The sequence below is a fragment of the Lepisma saccharinum genome, chromosome 19, assembly GCF_977018435.1.
Source record: "Lepisma saccharinum chromosome 19, izLepSacc3.1, whole genome shotgun sequence".
Classification (NCBI taxonomy): Eukaryota; Metazoa; Arthropoda; class Insecta; order Zygentoma; family Lepismatidae; genus Lepisma; species Lepisma saccharinum.
In genome coordinates this window covers 5,550,334-5,569,055 of record NC_139247.1, presented here as the reverse complement: position 1 = coordinate 5,569,055, position 18,722 = coordinate 5,550,334, and positions in this window count along the sequence as shown.

The following is an 18,722-nucleotide window of genomic DNA, read 5'->3' as shown; positions in this document are numbered from 1 at the left end:
ACACTTGCCTCATTCCATACAAAGGTCAACGCACCGTCTTCCACAGCATCCACGCGGTTAGCTTATGCCGTCCAACGCTACAAATCCATAGTCACGTCACCATAAACACTACGTAGAGTCACGTTGACACGTACCAATTTTTGGTTTAGGCACACAATTAATTACTTCACGCGTCGTATTATTATACTATTAATATTAACTTAATAACACTCAGCGGTGAACAGTGAGACTTGGTGAAGTACACAGACTCCTCTCAGGTACAGGGATAGTGTTGGGCAAAGACAATATTCACAGCACAGAGAAATAAAACCACATTACTGTCGTATGTATAAACTGAAAAGTTTTATTCTTTATTTCTTGCAATTATAATGCAACTATACTTGAAACGAAGGCGAGGATTTCGCTTTGTTGATGAATTGACTCAATTAAAACGCATAAAACTCAATGCGTGGCTATCGGCAAGCCTATGATCACATAGACCTAGCTTGCGCCCCGAACTACCACACCAAGAGATATGCAATGATAACCGAGCCAATAATTGCTCTTTAGCCTTTTATTTCCAAATTAATCTTTAGGCTAACTTTATTATTTGACGTAGAATGGTTGCAGTATTGTGCATATCATCAATGCATGGCCATCGGCGTACCTATGTTCACATAGGCCTAGCTTGCGCCCCGAACTACCATACCAAGATGTATGCACAACACCGAGGAGTTCTTTTTAGTTTTAAAAGCTTCGACGATCCGTGGCGAAAGTGTGATATTTCTTACGCGATATCCTCGCTTTTATACTGTTTCGAGAACACAGATTCAAGTACAGATGAATCACTCACTATTTACAAAAGGTTACTATCAACAAAACTGACATCTATACATCTTTAGAAATACAAATTCGTATAGAGCACTCTTGCAAACAAAGATACATTAAACTACTCATAACACAGCATAAAATACAACAAACATTAAACAAAATATATACATTACTAATAAGGAACAATATTACATAGAATAACAAGGAAATTACGCTTTCTTTCACCAAATAAAAATATTAGTGACATATTTTCTACTTGTGACGTCACATAAAATATGGATCATATCATCTGCCCCTTCCTTTCGGAAACTAAGTTTCAGGAAGGAAGTTATCTACCTGGAGGAAACTTAGTTTTAAAGTACAAACTCTTTCATTTTGTCCTCCGAAAAACGCACCAGTTTTAGGTTATCCAAGTTAACCTTATCATATAATTCTTTAGTCCTTGGAATTAGCAATGTCACAACATTATTTTCCACTTTGTCCACTAGATAAGGTCCTATCCACAACATAAATAACTTTTGAATGGTCCTATCTAGTGAGGAGCTTAAGGAATGGTTTTTAACCATCACGAAGTCTCCAACTGTCACTGTCTTGGCGTTTCCCTTCTGTTTTAAATTCTTCGACAGCTTCTTCTTCTCCCTGACTTGGGCTAAGAATAATTTGGACTTCCAATCCGGTTGGGCTTCTTCCCGTTCGGGCCAATTGAAATGGGTTAGGATCTCTCTGGGTATGGGATGGTTGAAGAATAGTTCAGCAGGTGAATATCCAGTAGTCTCAGAAATGGAATAATTAATTAGCAAGACGACTGCAGGCGTATGTTACCATCAGGCTTACCAACAATTTAGGTGCTCATACAAGATGAATATCAAGGCACAGTAACATGTCATTGTCTCCACTTTTTCAGTTCTTCCTTCAGGAGCTTTCTTTAGGCTATAGGTATGGGATATGGAGATCGATACACAGGTTCTGTGGCGGTGAGTTCAATCTCACACTGGAAGTTTTTAATAGTACCTGGTCTCTCGGAAAATACATCTCTATGCTTCAATAAGACTTCTTTCAAATGGCTTATACCCCTTTCACATAAAATCTCATTCGCATTGACCTTCTGCAGAATGTCGTCAGGACTAGCCGTCCACTGATCGACATGGGAATCTTCACGGACCTTTCTTACATACGTCCCTTTCGAAGATCCATTATTCACGAGGTCCTGCTCTACCGGAACTCCGTCTACGGTGAGGGATAACTTCTCGCGCTGTAGGTCAATTCCTGCTTCATATTTCCTGAGGAATGGGTAGCCCAAAATAAAGTCAGCTTCGAGACCCTTCAAGACAAACATGTCCTCCAATAAATTTCTTCCAGTAATTTCTAGGTATACTTGTCTAAATCCCACAACTCTAGTTTTGTTTCTCCCAGTGAAATCAGTCAGCCTAACATCTGGACATGGTTGTAACTGCAATGACGGCAGCTTCTCTTTAATCTTCTTCCAAATGGCGTAGCTCATGAGATTACATTCGCTGCCAGTGTCCAGAACACAAATAAAATCGACGCCTGCTACAGTTGCTTTAATTAACGGAGCCCTGGGTAAATTTTCCTTTCTAACTGCCTGTTGTAGTGCTTTCTCTAAACTTTGTTTTCCTTCATTGAGAGTCAGCACAACAAAAAGATGATTATCTTCACTACTTATATCGCTGTTATCGGTTCCCAGAGAAGTCCAAGATTTTAGCCCAACCGTGATCGGGAACGAAGAATTCACGTTGGGCGACTGGCTAAATCCGACTGCATACCACTCGGATTAGCACTTGTCGATGGTGTCCAACAAAAGTCTCTTGTTATGTCTACACTTTGACTTTGCTCGTTCGTCAAACGTAAAGCAGAAGGTTCAAACGGAGGCGCCGTCGCTCTGAAGTGACTGGGTTCAGAGGCGTTACGTGAAGAGTCACGGGAATGGTCTTCTGGATCAGATCTGGAACGACGCGGCCCACGTGCGTAGTTGTTCCTGCCATCCCTTCTAGGAGGATTACGTCGTCTGTTGTAATTTGAATATCCATTCCTCTGGCTCTGCATAACTTGTCTGACTCTGGGTTGTTGGTTTCCACTTCTATTTTGTCTGGGAGCATTTCCCTGGCCTGCACCTTCCCTATTCCACACAGGCTTCCAACTGTCTTGCTCTTCAAGCACCTCGAATCTTTTCAAAAAATCAGCAAGCTGTCGTACAGTTCGAGGAGAGTTAGCCAAACTCAGACTGCGGGCTCTATATGGAAGCTGAGAGATAATTAAGTTCACTATCTCGGGTTCTACATAACGGGCAGACAGATTGCGGTAGGCTGAGTAAATGGACCATGCGTATTCTTCCATACTCATACCAGACTGCTTTGAATATCGACGAGACCTCACTGCCGTCAGCTGCCTCTCTTTGGCCTCTTCAGAAGCATATTGCTTGCGAAAACGGCGGCAGAAATCGGAATAGGACCTGAACTCCAACTGATTTGCTCGAAACCAATGCTCAGCCTGGCCTTTGAATAACCGAGGAATAATTTCCAATCGGTATTCGTATGGAACTTGCATTAAATCAAAGTTGATATTGAGTTCTTTTAAATACTGTTCAGCATTCTGGGCTTCCAGGTCTCCCTTGAACTTGGACAAGGAATTAAGGTCTGCCATCCTTGGGGTTCCTGTCGTTGTTGATCGCTGAGTTCGCGGTGGTGACTCATCTGACCCGCTTTTCACATTTCCATGCCTTCGTGTTCGCTTCCTGATACTCGCTTGATACTGAGAGTCAGAGCTGGTGCTGGAAGAAGAGGAACTGCGATCTTTCTTCCTTGCTAGACGTTTCCTCTTTGCCCCTTCTTCATAACGACGATGTCGTGACCTGGGAGATTCACGCTCTCTGTAACCTTTATCATCGCCCGAAAGACTAAAGGTAGGTGGAACTGCAGAGACCACTTCATTAGCTCTTGAATCAGCAGTAACTCGTGGGTGACATACTTGTTTGTCTTTTCTAGCTCTCTCTCCACCTGTTCTGTTCATCGCTTCATTTAGTTCAATGTTAATGGTTGGCAACACTGCACTCTCAACAACTGCAGACGGGTGACCAGCTGTTCGAGATCCAGTTTCTGTTTCCGTTTGCCGGGAAACGTGCATAGTCTCTAATTGATTCGTAAGTTGTTCTACCTGAGTCTTTATTTCCTCAACATCCTTGCTTCTTTGAGACACAACGACGGAAATCTGACTAATATTTTCTTGGACCTCAGCCCGGAACTGTATTTTGTCTGTCTCGGCCTCGGCCAATATCTGTTCCATCGTCAGCTGTTTTTCAACAATCTTATTGCACTCCTCAGTGAATCTCGAATTAATACCCTCTACATCGATGCGAACACTTTCCGTGGCTTTATTAACATCGGCTGCCAAGCTACGCCGGAACTCATCAAAGTCCATCTCTCTAGCCTGCCGAATTTCTTCAGAGAATCGGGCCCTAGTATTCTCGTTCTCAGACTTTAGCTGTTGTATTTCACAGGCCATCTCGCCTATTTCAGCTCTTAAAGCTTTCATAGATTCATCGTGCTGCTTACCGATATCATCCTTTAATAGCGCACATTGTCTACAGATATCAGCCTTCAAGTTATTAATGGAATCAGCTTGCTGTTTACACATATCAGCTTTCAGTGCTTCAGACTGTTTGCTAATATCAGCCTGTAATGTTTCCATACTTTCAACTTGCTGCTTGCTAATTCCTTCAATCATGGCTTTTAAAGCTTCAAACATATTTAATGGATCTGATGTAATAGTTGTAGACAATGATTCACATTCTTTACAAACGAAATCGGTAGCTTCGTGGCTTTCAGATCGAACATCTAAGCCACAACATTCAAAATGTAGAAGTTTTGTACATTTCTTGCACACAAATGTGGTTTTATCTTTATCAATGTTCCGACAACAATCGGGAACATTAAGCTCTGAACTTGAAGCAAGATTTTTATTTGCGCTTCGCAAATGTTTTCTTTCCATTTCAACGAAGTAGTTCTGTGCTTTTCTACAAATATAAAAGTTTAGTGCTCTTGCACAATGAATATCAACTTTAAACAATTGTCTTGCCCTTGTACACTACAAAATCGAGCCAACACGTTGAGCTGCCAATTGACACGTACCAATTTTTGGTTTAGGCACACAATTAATTACTTCACGCGTCGTATTATTATACTATTAATATTAACTTAATAACACTCAGCGGTGAACAGTGAGACTTGGTGAAGTACACAGACTCCTCTCAGGTACAGGGATAGTGTTGGGCAAAGACAATATTCACAGCACAGAGAAATAAAACCACATTACTGTCGTATGTATAAACTGAAAAGTTTTATTCTTTATTTCTTGCAATTATAATGCAACTATACTTGAAACGAAGGCGAGGATTTCGCTTTGTTGATGAATTGACTCAATTAAAATGCATAAAACTCAATGCGTGGCTATCGGCAAGCCTATGATCACATAGACCTAGCTTGCGCCCCGAACTACCATACCAAGATGTATGCACAACACCGAGGAGTTCTTTTTAGTTTTAAAAGCTTCGACGATCCGTGGCGAAAGTGTGATATTTCTTACGCGATATCCTCGCTTTTATACTGTTTCGAGAACACAGATTCAAGTACAGATGAATCACTCACTATTTACAAAAGGTTACTATCAACAAAACTGACATCTATACATCTTTAGAAATACAAATTCGTATAGAGCACTCTTGCAAACAAAGATACATTAAACTACTCATAACACAGCATAAAATACAACAAACATTAAACAAAATATATACATTACTAATAAGGAACAATATTACATAGAATAACAAGGAAATTACGCTTTCTTTCACCAAATAAAAATATTAGTGACATATTTTCTACTTGTGACGTCACATAAAATATGGATCATATCAACGTGACCCGTGACGTCACAAGTTAGGTTAACTTAGACCCTCCAAGACTACAAACACATAGCCATGCTCCCCGTAAACCTACGTAGAGTCACGTGGCACGTGACAGTCACAAAAGTTAGGTTAACTTAGACCCTTCAAGACTACAAACACATAGCCACGCCCCCTGTAGAGTCACGTGACACGTCTCGACCAATAAGAGGCCTTGTGCCCAGGTGACTCCTTACTGCTTATGTTACTGGTACATATTATAAGTCTTCGTATATTTATATTTATTACAAAATAAGTGCTCTCCTGTGCTTTGCGCGACGCCAACCCCCCTCCAGAATTTCCTCCAGATACCCACTTTACACGACGCTGGGTGGGTGCTGGAGCCGCTTTAACAGGTGGAAAAATTCTCGGTTCTCTCCCACCGAGGATCGAACCCGAGGTCTCTCGCATGGTAGTCAAGCACCCTAACTTATTTTTAAGGAATACCTCTATGCGGTAGTATCCCCGTTATTCACATCTTCACAATTTTCATGTATGCCAATTTTCTGTTTTCTGTATTCTCATTGGAACAAACACAACAAACAGACCATTCCGAGCGACAAGCGACATCTGCAATTTATCGTGTCACTTTAATTCGGAAGGTGTTGTTTATTTTTGAATGTTGGTTTCCAAGAGACACGTATCGCTGCAGTCTGAAAGCTTCCTTTCGAACCAATTCGCCACAAGAAAATGCACGTGTCGCTTGGACTGGATTGTTTTCTCAGTACATCGTGTCGCCTCGGTCTGTTGTACTCGTATGCGAGGTGAATTGTTATTCACCTCGTAATTGAGTAAAGGGGCTGTTGCCTGTCGCTTCGGTGTGTAATCTCCGAGCCACTTAAAAGTGAATCCTCAGGGATCAATGAAATTTTTGGAACCGAAGCGACACGACAAGCTGCACGTGTCGCTCAGATTCCCAATGGCTTGTATTGTGCCGCCTGAGACTTGATTTCCCATGAGCAGTAAATGCTTATTTATAGACTAAATGGGCCTGTCTCGCTTGTCACTACGGTATGAACCACTGCTGTCGCGTGTCGCTTCGGTTTCAAACCTCACCAAGAGGCGTGCTTTTCACCACAACACAATATGCAGATAAAAGATCAACATGCTTGTAACAAAATGCAAGTCGTACAAATCCTTTCCGGGTACCAATCCTTTCTTCGTTCTGCTTGTATCCACAGGTTATGTCTCTCTACGTCCTTCGGAAACCTACGAAATGATACTTGACTCAATAAATTTGTTCCCGATCAAACTGTGCAACCATATGCTTCACAGCTGAAAAACTATTTCCTTGTAAAAGAATCTCCACTTTGCCCTTTCATATGAACGTCCATAGCACTAAGTGTAATTGAATGTTCGAGGGGAAACAGAACAGTGTGCATGCTCCGCAGTAGCTCCGCCTTTAACACCGTCTATAGTGCATTGTGCTAACCACTTCCACCACAGAGGTTGAAAGAACTACTGTGTCTTAAACATTTGTATTTATTATCATTGTTGTTCTTAAGGAATGTCCATGGGAGTGGGGGATTCTAGAAACTGCATAGAAAGAAAGAAAGAGAGAATATATTCTAAGAAGGGAGGTCTGTTTAGCATAAAGGGCGTGTCGGAGAGAAATAAATTTTGTTGCATAATTTCAAGTGTTTGTACACCAGAAACTTATAAAAATTATAATGTAGTAGCCTATAATTGTGCATTATCAATGAAGGTGAAAATGGCATTTTAAACTTACTCCTTCAGTTCTCTCTGAGAGGATTACATAAATAAGCAAGACTGCTGATAGCTAGGGTCTTCCTGATTCATTAGTTTACCACTGGAGTGTTGTAATTCACTGTTGTATAAATAATAATGGTGAGATCTGTCGTATCTGTTATTTCAAGAAAATGGGTTCTCATTTAAATCTTAAACGAATAGCACTTACGTACCATGATATATTACTTTTTTCAAAATATCCAGAAATTGAATAATCGTAAATAAGCGAATTCTAACAGGAAATATTTTTACTTTCATTTTTAAATTATCAGGAACTGAGATAAATTAAATCACATGGAAACAATTGGATTGTTTTGCATTCATATGCAAAATTGCTATCTCTCGCCTTCTTCAGTTTCGATCATATTATCAATACTACCAGTATTGTTGAGTTCTTTCGTAAGAACACTCAAATATTGCAGTACGTTCCTTTTCAGCTTAATCCGATATTATAGCAAAGGAAAAAACTATCGGATGCTGCTTACAGAACGGGGAAGTTATTCACTGAGGAATACCACAGACGAACAAACTACAGAAACAAGAGACCCGTAACAGCACACAACTGACAATGGCAAACTGTCAGTAATAGGAAGGAATTCTCCTCCTAAAGGCTTATCTTCCCGCTTCTGGAAAATCCACCCCTCTTCCGAGGTGTGTATATCACTTTGAAATTCAGGCCTACCAAACAAGATATGAAACATATGATAAACCTTGAAATTCCTGGCACCTGGCTGGAGCCTACTGACTGAGCACTGCCAGGAGACAAATTTACGACAACTACTTTCTCTTTTCCTCTTCATCTATTGTTTGCAAGAATTAATGTACCAAAGTTGGGCTTTTATATCACAGCAGAAACTAAATTCCAGCTCACTATGTACGTATCCTAAATCGCCAATAATTTATGATGCTTACATAGCAATTTAAGTGTCGCAAAGTAACTGTAGAAGTAACTGTTAAAATGTTACTTCTATTGTAAGAAAGTAACTCAGTTACAGTTAAATTTTCTCAAAAAAGTAACTGTTACTTGTAACTAGTTACTTCCAAACACTGATTAGCAGCTACATTGTAATTTTGTAAGTAGGATTGGAGTTCATGCTGGTGTATATACATATAAATAAAAACTATGGTTCCAGGTTAGAGTAATGTGTTTGAAGCTTGTAGAATTATATTAAAATGGCATTCTAAATAAAGGTGGAAATGTATGTGTGCTTGCTGTAACAAATTTCCTGCACAATACACAAAATGTACAGGGAGAGCACTTTCATTGATCCTCTCTTGGCTGGCAATAAGTGCATTAACAATGTTTGGTTTTCCTACTTCCAGAGTTTCAGGGATGGGCCACTCCATCTGTGCCCAGTGTTTCTCTTGAGCATGAATACTTTGTGAAGCCTTTCTGCTGTTCAAGCAGGTAGCTGACCATTTTGAGATCCTAATAAGAATTTTTATTTTTCCTAAACAGTATACAAGATATGGATACATAGAACGATTATTATTTTATGTATATGTATAAAGGTAGTCAAACTACTTTCGGAGGTATGTGCTTATGCCCTGGTACCTGAAAATTAACCCAGGGCGTCAGTTCCGTGAATTTTTTACGGATTCCCCCGCTTTTCTTTGATTCATCCTTGATTTCCATTTTTTTTTTAATTACAATAATTCACTGTGACATTGGCAAGAATGTCCCAGTGTGAAGAACCAAATTTGTTCGGTTTTCCTGAACAAAGTTGGTTTCACATCATTCTACAAGGTAAGAAGATTAAGATAAAGGTTAGAAATAGTAGGATGTAAATAAGTGTTATTGTTTAATATTAATATTATATATGATCACAGATACGAAATTACATAAGTGTGTAATTGGGTGGGTAATGTTTTCTTAGGATAAGTTTTATTGTGTGTCGTGTGCATTAGTGTTGATGGATGAGATGAGGAATAGACATTAACACGATTCTATGAATGTTAAGCAGGGTCTATGTTCTAGTATGTTATGTTTGAGATAGTGAGAGTATTATTGGCTTTGAGATGTACGTATTAATAGTAGGAAGAGATATGAAAGAACGAGTGGTACCTGATGCAAGGAGACTTGCGGGAGACCAGCAAGAGTTGGTCGGACTGGGATGAACATCGGTACGACGGTTGGTACCCGGGACATCATCAGGAAGGTAAGAAGTAGGGAGGGATTTCCTGGGAAGTATCGGGTACATTCGTACGTTCGGTAGTGGAAATATAGAGAATTGTCAAGAATCAGTGAGAGAAGTTTGCAGTGTGTTTAGTAACGAGAATAAAGAAGGGGGTGTAAGATTACAGTTTAAGAAAGAAACGAAAAAGAAAAATCTGGGTTAAATTCGGTTGGTTCCTGGGTCGAGTCCTTGCAGTGTTATCCTTTGCCTTTCTCCAGGGAGGCGTAACCTTTTTTTCGTTTTGGCGTATCACTGTCTTGTGTATTAGTGTCTCCTTCTTGATGTTCCTGTGGGAGGTTCTGCTTCATTATCCTCTTGGTGATCTTAGTCCTAAGGAGGGATGTCCTGTTGTTGAGTTTGTCGAAGGTGGATTCTTTGTGATCTTCTGGCGGGTATATTACATTCCGGAGGTAGGGGTTGAATGGGGAGGTGAGTGATGCCGGATTTGAAGAGGGAATATTCCTCCTTCGACACCAGGTTTGTTAAGTCGTTTAGTAACGTAAAGTCCTCGGGATTTCTTATCAACTGGTACGTGTTGAAGTTTGGTGGCTTTTGTCTTAAATCTTCGATTTGTTTGTTCGATGTGTGGCAAAAGAAGGCTTTATGTTCCGGTGTGTCCATCTCGGTTTTACATTTCAGGCATTTATCAGTCTGTCTGAGGTTGTGCTTATTTAGGTGTTGACCGTAGGGACCGTGTCCCGTTAGGAAATGTATGAGACGTCTCGTGGGATGGAAATGGTCCATCGAAAGTCGTTCTTTTATGTTTGGAAGAAAGCTGTGAAGTCTCCTTCCTTGTGTAGCTTGTGTCCATTCCTGTTGCCAGACGCTAAACAAGTGGTTGTACATTTCTGGTACCGTGGCAGGGCGTATTCCAATTAGTTTATAGATTTCGTCCTCTTGTCCATTTCTAAAGTAAGATTTTGATGCTCTAGTTTTAATAACGATTTCAATAGGCTGTAGGCCCGCAATCATGAGAAGAGCCAGGGTTGAGGTTGTTCTGAATGCACCCGTGAGGCGAAGTATCACTCTGCGTTGTGAAGATCTCAATCTGTTTTTAATGTACTGTTTACTGGTTTCCATGGCTCACAGGGGCGAGACATAGGAAATAATAGAATTATATATGGTAATGAGATATGTTTTTATGTGTGATAGTGGAAGGTTGTAGTTTGCGGAACTCAATGTGGCTAGACTGTTTATAGTTGTTTCGGCCTGGGCTGTTGCCAGGGCTATGTGTCGGTTAAAAAACATCTTCTCTTGAAGAGTAATACCAAGGTATTTAGCTTCTCTTACTCTTTTTAAGTTTCTTTCTCTGAGTTTGATTTGAGGGTTTCTTTGTAATTTCCCCTTGAGGATAATATAATGAGTCTTTTCTGAAGCTATTTTGAGTTTAGCATGATCACACCAATTGGATAGCATATTGATTGCAGAAGATGCTTTATCTTCGATTTCCCTTCTTGAGTTACCGGAAGTGAGCATGATAATGTCATCCGCATAAGCTATAATCTGGTCTATGTCTGGATGGTCTTGTAGTTTCATAAGCGCAGGCTCCAAGTTAGTATTCCAAAGCTCGGGTCCCAGAATGGAACCCTGAGGACAACCTTTTGACGTGATCTTACTCATTTGTAGATCCGGATATTTGGTGCTAACTTTTCTGTTAGAGAAATAACTTTTCAGAAGTAGGAAGAGTGTACCTGGGCAGTTCATATTTTTAAGTGTTTGAAAAAGGCTGGGCCACCACAAGTTGTCAAATGCCCCGGCGATGTCCACCATAATTCCAACCATGTACTTGTTTGGAGTGTTTTGTGTTGTAGACGATAGCAGGCGTAATGCATCGTCAGTGCATTTACCTTTCGTGAACCCAAATTGTATCCCTGATATGGGTTTGAGCAGGCGAAATTCTTTGAGTCTTTTTAGGATAAGTTTCTCGAAGAGTTTTCCCAAAACGTTGAGAAGGCATATTGGTCTGTATGAATTGACCCTGGTTTCATCTTTATTTGGATGTTTCTTGATGATTATTAAGTTTGCTTCCTTCCAGGTTTCTGGGAATATCTTCTGAATAAGGCACTCATTAAATAGTTGAGTAATGTAAGGCGTAAGTATTGGGTGATTTCTTGTATTATTTCCACAGGAATTCCGTCTGGTCTCGGGGACTTCTTCCTCTTCATGCTGCTTATTTCGTTTTCTACTTCCTGGGTAGTGAAAGGTAATATTGGTGATTCTGGATATGGCTGGTGATAGATTTTTCTTGTATCCTTATTTTCATCGCTGTCGTTTTCAGGTTTGTCGTCTGGTATGAGATTCTTCATTAAGAAGTTGATGGTTTCTTCCAAGTCCTTTGTCATATTCGTGTTGTTCTCGTCATTAATTAAGGTGGAAATGGTTTGCGGTTTTTTTATTTTGCCGGTAGCAATTTTATACGGGGTGCCCCATTTATTTATTTATTTCCAGACGTTTTTTGATGAAGATATTCCATTGTTGTGTCTTATAATTTAGTAGCTCGGTTTCGTATTGCTTTTTTTGGCACGGTAAATCTGGAGGTTGGCATTTGTGTATTGTGCGATGATGGATTTTTTATATAGTTTCCTGGCTTTTTGCATTTGTTTCTTAAGGTTGGTTAGTTTCTTTGGCCATGGCTTCCTCTTCATTTTCCTTTGGTTATTTCTGGGTGATGAATTTTCAATTGCTTGTCTGATGTTTGCAGAGAGTTCCTCTGCGAGCGTGTTGAGTGATTTTTGTTGGTCCAATTGTTCAGGGATAATGAGTTTTTCTAGGAATTTTTGACGATCGATTTTTCTCCAGTTCAATATGTTCTCCTGGTCTGTCTGTTCAAGCTGATGTTGCCTGTAGATTAAGTTGAATAGTATTAAGTTGTGATCGCTTGTTGTGGCGAGATCTATAACTTTCCAGTTTTTGACATCGCCCAAGGCCCTTGCATTCGTGAGTGTTAGATCAATGTTGCTTGAGGCGCCCGCCCTTCCCCTGTAGGTGGGGGGATTATCTGGCTGATTTTCGACTTGTAGGTTGTGCTCAGAAATGAATTCCTCCATGGCTACCCCCTTGGTGTTGGTTTCTTGGCTGTACCACCACGGAGAGGAGGAGTTCGTGTCAGCTGTGATTATGAGCTTGTAGTTTTTGTATGCATTGCAGATCAGATCGATTTTTTCCAGATATGGGTCTATGTCATGGCTGAATTGGAAATAACTATTTATTAGGATCCAAGAACCATGCTCGGAAGATATTTGAGCGCAATTTTTGTGTGTGTCACAAAATTGTGCTATTTTGGTGATTGTTAGATTTCTGTTTAGGTTAATTATTGCTGCCATGGTTTGATTGCGGTCCGGAATTGTGTGAACGTTGAGTGGTATAGGGAAATTTGTTTTTAGATGTGTATGGTTCTTGCATGAGAATTATGTCAATGTGTTGCTCTTTGCAGTAATTGATTGTTTCAAGTGTTGCAAGCTTGCTTCTTCTGGTGTTGATCTGTGCAACGCGTATCGTATCGTTATCTATGAGTGCCGTACTAATTGGTGGCATCGGGGCCATTCGTTTGTTGCTATGAACTCCATCCTCCCGTGTGCCCTTACAAAGTCCGCGTAAACATCGTCAAGTACCAGGGACTCTCCGCGACGTCCGAAAGCTGTCTCGGTTAGCCAGAGCAGCTCCTCTGTGTCGGTAGGAAGGTTGTAAGTTTTTAACGTTATCCTGTCCACTGCTTCTGGTATGGGGAAGGTAATAGTTTTGCCCTTGCTATGCTTCTTCCTGACTAGTAGTCACAGTGCAGTAATGAGAATATCTCTCTCTTCTAGGCGTGAAAGTTTCAAGTTGTGTTCGAAGTTTCTATATATTAGGTACAGATCCGAGGGATGGGATGAATGTTCTGGCGAGGGTGATGGAGGTTCCGAATCAGTATCGAGATCGGTGTCATATAAGTCAAGTGTGTCTTCTGCAGTGAGTTCAATTTTCTTGAATGTGAGAGGGGTGTGAGATGATGTGTCAGATGTAGGTGTTCGTTTCAGAGCGGGTTTTATTACCTCAATTGGGGCAGGAAGAGTTGGAAAAGGGTCGTTGAGGATGGAATGGGTGTTTGTAGTGGATTTTATATTCTCCGATGGGTTGGACGGTTCAGCAGAGAGGTCGAGAAGGGTTGGGGGATTGAAGTATGTGCTATATGGGTACAAGAAGGGGGGGGAGCTTCTGGGTTTAGCGTGGAAGAGTTTACTAAATCGATTGCTTTTTTTAGTCGGTATGCTGCCGCTCTTTTAGCGTTTTTCTTCTACTTGGTGGATTTCTTTTCCTTTTTGTTTTAGGGGTTTTCTCCATAGTCTGTCTTGTCCACTAGTCTTTGCCACATGAGGGTGTATGTTGGGCAGTCTTTGTTGTCTTTACTATTGCATGTTTTGTTCCTGTTTTTACATGGAATGCATGTTTTCGGTTGGGTTTTTTTATCACAGTTTTGGCGTTCATGATTCTCATTTCCACAATGGGTGCACAAGGGTTTGTTTTTGCAGTATTTTGCTACGTGGCCCAAATCTCCACATTTCAGGCAACGTGCAACCACGATATAATCTTTGATGAAAAGAGATAGGAACGGTAAATATACGTTTTCTGTGCGAAGAAGGATTTTTCTAATTTTACTTGTGGTTTGTACAACCAGATGTACTGTGTTGCTGTTACGGGGTCCTGTTTTAAATCTCACATTGAAATCATTTGTGTATTCTTCATATGGAATTGATTCTTGGACATTAAGGCTGTAAAATTCTGTGTAAAATTCCTCTGGGTCTTTATTGGCCGGAACGTCATATATGATCAGAAGTGGATTCTTTTTTCGAGGATTTTCTACTTTGATGTTATGTTTAGGAAGATCTTTATTATTAATTAATTTCTCGGCTCCTTCTCTGGAAGCTGTTTCCACTATCACCATTTGATTTGTGGTTCTTATGCTTTTGATTTTGATATTTTCCCTCACTGGATTTACTGTGGTGGTCAAAATTTCCTGTATCTTCTTAGCACTCATTTTCTTATCTTTGTCTGACATAAAGACAGTGTGCTTTACGGTAGATGTGACTTTCTGTATTTGTTGTTGTTTGTCGGGTTTTTTTGTTGATACAACCTGGGAGTATAATACGTCTTCTCTAGGGGTTGCAGATTGGACATGGTGATTTCTTTCTTGAAGGATTTTATTTACAGCGTTGAGTGATTTGTTCTCCGACACTGTTTCTTCATGTACTTGTTCTAATTTGCTCATCAGTTCTAAGAGGATGGATTTTCTTTCTGCTGATATGTTATTATCTTTAGCGACGAGGGTAGTAATTTCTAATACCAGTTTTCTGTGCATCTCTAGCTTGATAGTCTGAGAAACGGGAACACTGTCTATTGAAGATACGCCAGTCGTATTGGAGTTTGATGTCTGAACGTTGGTGCCTGGTGTCTGAGAGGAAGGGGTGGCTGAGGGGCTGAAGGGGTTTGCAGGTGACGGGTTGAATGACTTTTTCCAGTGGTCCTGGGGCTGTTGTAGGGGCGAATCTGGCTTCCTTTTTGTCAGAGGTGAAGGTGGGGGGGGGGGGGAATGACGGACAGGGCCTCCCTGTCCGAAACCAAAGTGAGTGTTTTGCTTGGGGGTAGAATTTTTGTTTTTGGGTGTGGCGCCACCGGTAGGAGCCACGAGGAACACCAACAGTAGTCCAAGTTGTGCGCACTGATGAAATCTGGATTAAAGCAGCCAATAGACGGAGAGCGGCTGTTAACTGCAATCGCACAGTCGCAAACACAGGTTGCCCGGTGCTACGAGAACTGACGCGTATTGTATAGTATTGGAATGGACTTCATACTCTCGAGTGACATCACGCTATGTGAATGTCCTTTGTAACAGCTGAGTGAGTGATAATGACGTCGCACCCCGGCAATGCACAGACCCCTCTAGCCGAGAATTACGTCGTGTCGTGGCAGTTGTATTTGTCAAATAAAACTGGAACTACTGTATTGAATTCGGTTCTGGGGGTCTCAGAATGTCAATCACGCTTATCATAAAACTACTATGTTTCTTAACAAAGCTAACTCAGTTCGGGTTGTCTGTGTCTGGTTGTTATTTATACCACTGACATCCGTTAGGCTTAACTGACGTGGCTCCGTAAGGATAGCATGGGGATGTTTGTTTCACAACAGTTATTTTGCTTAAGGGTGAATTCACTTTTAGTTTATTTTCAGATCAAGATTGGTCCTTGTTACGTGAGCGTTTGGGGGTGAGCAAAGCAAACTACTCCTTGGGTGAGCTGCAGGGGGTGTCTTTTGCGTTCATCTGCGGGCAACAGTATTCTCCATAAGAAATATATGGAGAGTGCACACGATTACTATTTTGGCAGTGTTTGAGAAAGTACTTACCGGAACAGATTGTGGGGGTGTCCTGCGACCTAAGGCACACCTTACACTACCACATGCTCCCTCACTTACACTAACACTCACTAATTACCACATATTTTGTCGATTTTTATGGAGCACTTTGACGCATGAAGAAGTCTGCTTGGCACACGCACACAAATCCTTTTTTGAGATCACAAAATGATCCAGTCTGCTTGTGATATTTGACTAAGTCAATATCAATCTTTATTTGATTATGTTCTCGCAAATGCACAGAGTGGCCAACTGAAACAGCTCAATAAACATTCATTTTGTGAATGTGTTGTTAGGGCTATCAAAATATAATCATAATTTTTTGTGCTGTACGAGATAACACGTAATTGGCTGAGAAGACCTGGGATATCATGCCAGTAACCCATGGTAGCAGGATGATGATTGGACTGCTCATAGCTTATAGCAATGCCACTACATATGTACTATCTGTCCAGAAAGTAAATGCTCGGTGGATGTGGCTAAATCTGCACCTAACGCTTGCATGAGAAATTATTTGCAACATGTAACAATACCACTTTGCATTTACAATACATTAGATTTGTCACATTAGATCAGACTGGAGAGAATAAGATACCACAGAAGTCTGGTTCTGAGTTGCAGGCCTCAAGTCTATTCCAGGTTGTAAAAATAAATTAGTGAGAAACAGCAGGTATGTTAACGAAGTTTGCAAGATTGCTGACGACTTTTAAGACAAAATTTCAACTTGGTTTGATCGAGTGATGAAGTGGGAAAGTGGAAAAGATCTGGCCCAGTTGTCTGAAGGTCGCAAGTTCAAATCTCTTGTAGAATCGACTTTTTTTATTTAGTAGAATTGCTGCTTTTGGACATTTATAAGAGGGAGAATATGAAAACTCTTCTTCTGATAACTCTAATTACTTCTCGATATCACTTGGGATGTGTTTTTCCACATAACTTCTCCAATACGCAATTACTTCCTACATGAGGCAATAAGGTGAACAGAGAAATATTCGTGGCGCAACTGTGAGGTAAAATAGAGGTTGATTCTTTTTTTAAAAAAAAAAAAAAGTCATGAAAGCCCTACATCTCGTTTAAAAATCCTGGGCACTCTGCTGCAAATCAACCAAGGATGACACCATACAGCTGAGCGAACATTTGCGTTGACTGTGTGAATTGTGGTTTCAGGCAGAGAGTGCGATGCTTGCCAATCGTTGAACTGCGCATGCTCAGTTCACAGGCTTCTGTAAGTAAGACTGTTAAATCATACACAACATGGGCTATCCTGTCTGTGACCGAATTCTAAATTCCCTCCTATTTAATATTTAGAGTTAACAAGAAAACATAATGTTTTAGTTTCGAAAAACACCAATTTCATTGTAATATTCTCTTTGAAATATTTTTTTATGAATATCAGATAAAATAGAGCAATATGGTTTGAAGACATGAATACGAGCATATAAGCTATAACTTAAGAAGGACGGTGTGGTCCAGTCATTATGATACTTACCCACCACACGAAGGATCCCCGGGTCGATTCTCCCCGTACAGCACTTTTTTTAAAATTAATAAAATGTGAATTAATGTAAGTCTGTGAAATATTTATTGCATATTTGATGACAAATGTTTTTAATTTTTAATACAAATTGAAAATTGTTTTGAAACCGCTCAATACAAAACAACTTTAATAAATTTGAAACCATAAAATGAGACGAATAAAATAAATGTAATAACAAAAACAATAAACAGTGCATAATTTAAAACTAGTGTTTGCATGGAATTGATGGAACTATATTTTATGCTTAGTGCATCATTGGTTTACTGTGCTATTAAATCTTGCCTCTAAATCCAAACACAGACGCAAGTGTTAATGCTGGATTTGTTAGTAACCCAGTGTCAAGCTGTCATTTCAAAAAGTGACGTTTCTTTCAGTTTGCCATTTATATTCCTTCAGTTTCTATTAAAATAATAAATTATTTATATTGATTTATACTTTGAAAGATTGTGTAGTTTCAGGTGTTGTATGCATGCAGTGAGCGAAGAAGATATCGACTTTGTATTACTGCACTCATCATTCCCTATTTACATTAAATGTTTCTTAAAAATTGAAAAACTATCATCACCTCCCCCACCCCTTCAAGCCCGACAAGCACATCCCTTGCTCACAAAATTACTCGTCTCTCCACTGCAAGGAGGTTTCCATTGTGGATCCACATGATTGAACAAGTGTGTGACGTCATATATCGTTTCGTGGATGCTACACGTTCAGGCAGAGATCACACTTCCACAAACCTTTTGGTAACGTCCTATTGCAGAACGATCAAGGAACTAACTTCCTGTGTGCGAATTGTATCCCGGGCAAAACAGGCTTTTCTGTGTATGATCCCCACTGCCCTACACTTCCCTTAAATACCTAAACTTGCCATATAAAGTTGTATAATAGGTTTTTTTTTTTTTTTACAGAAACCTAAGTGGGCAAATGAAATGCCAATGGTCCTGGGTTCACCTCTCGTCAAAGGCAGATTTTTTTTTACAGTGCAGTGCCAACTAGTATATACCTAGGATGGAATTAATTACACATATCGGCATGACTGTTATTTTTTAATAAAAATGTAATGGGTGTGAGAGTAACTACTCAATATTAAACTTCTTACAAAATGTGAAAATGC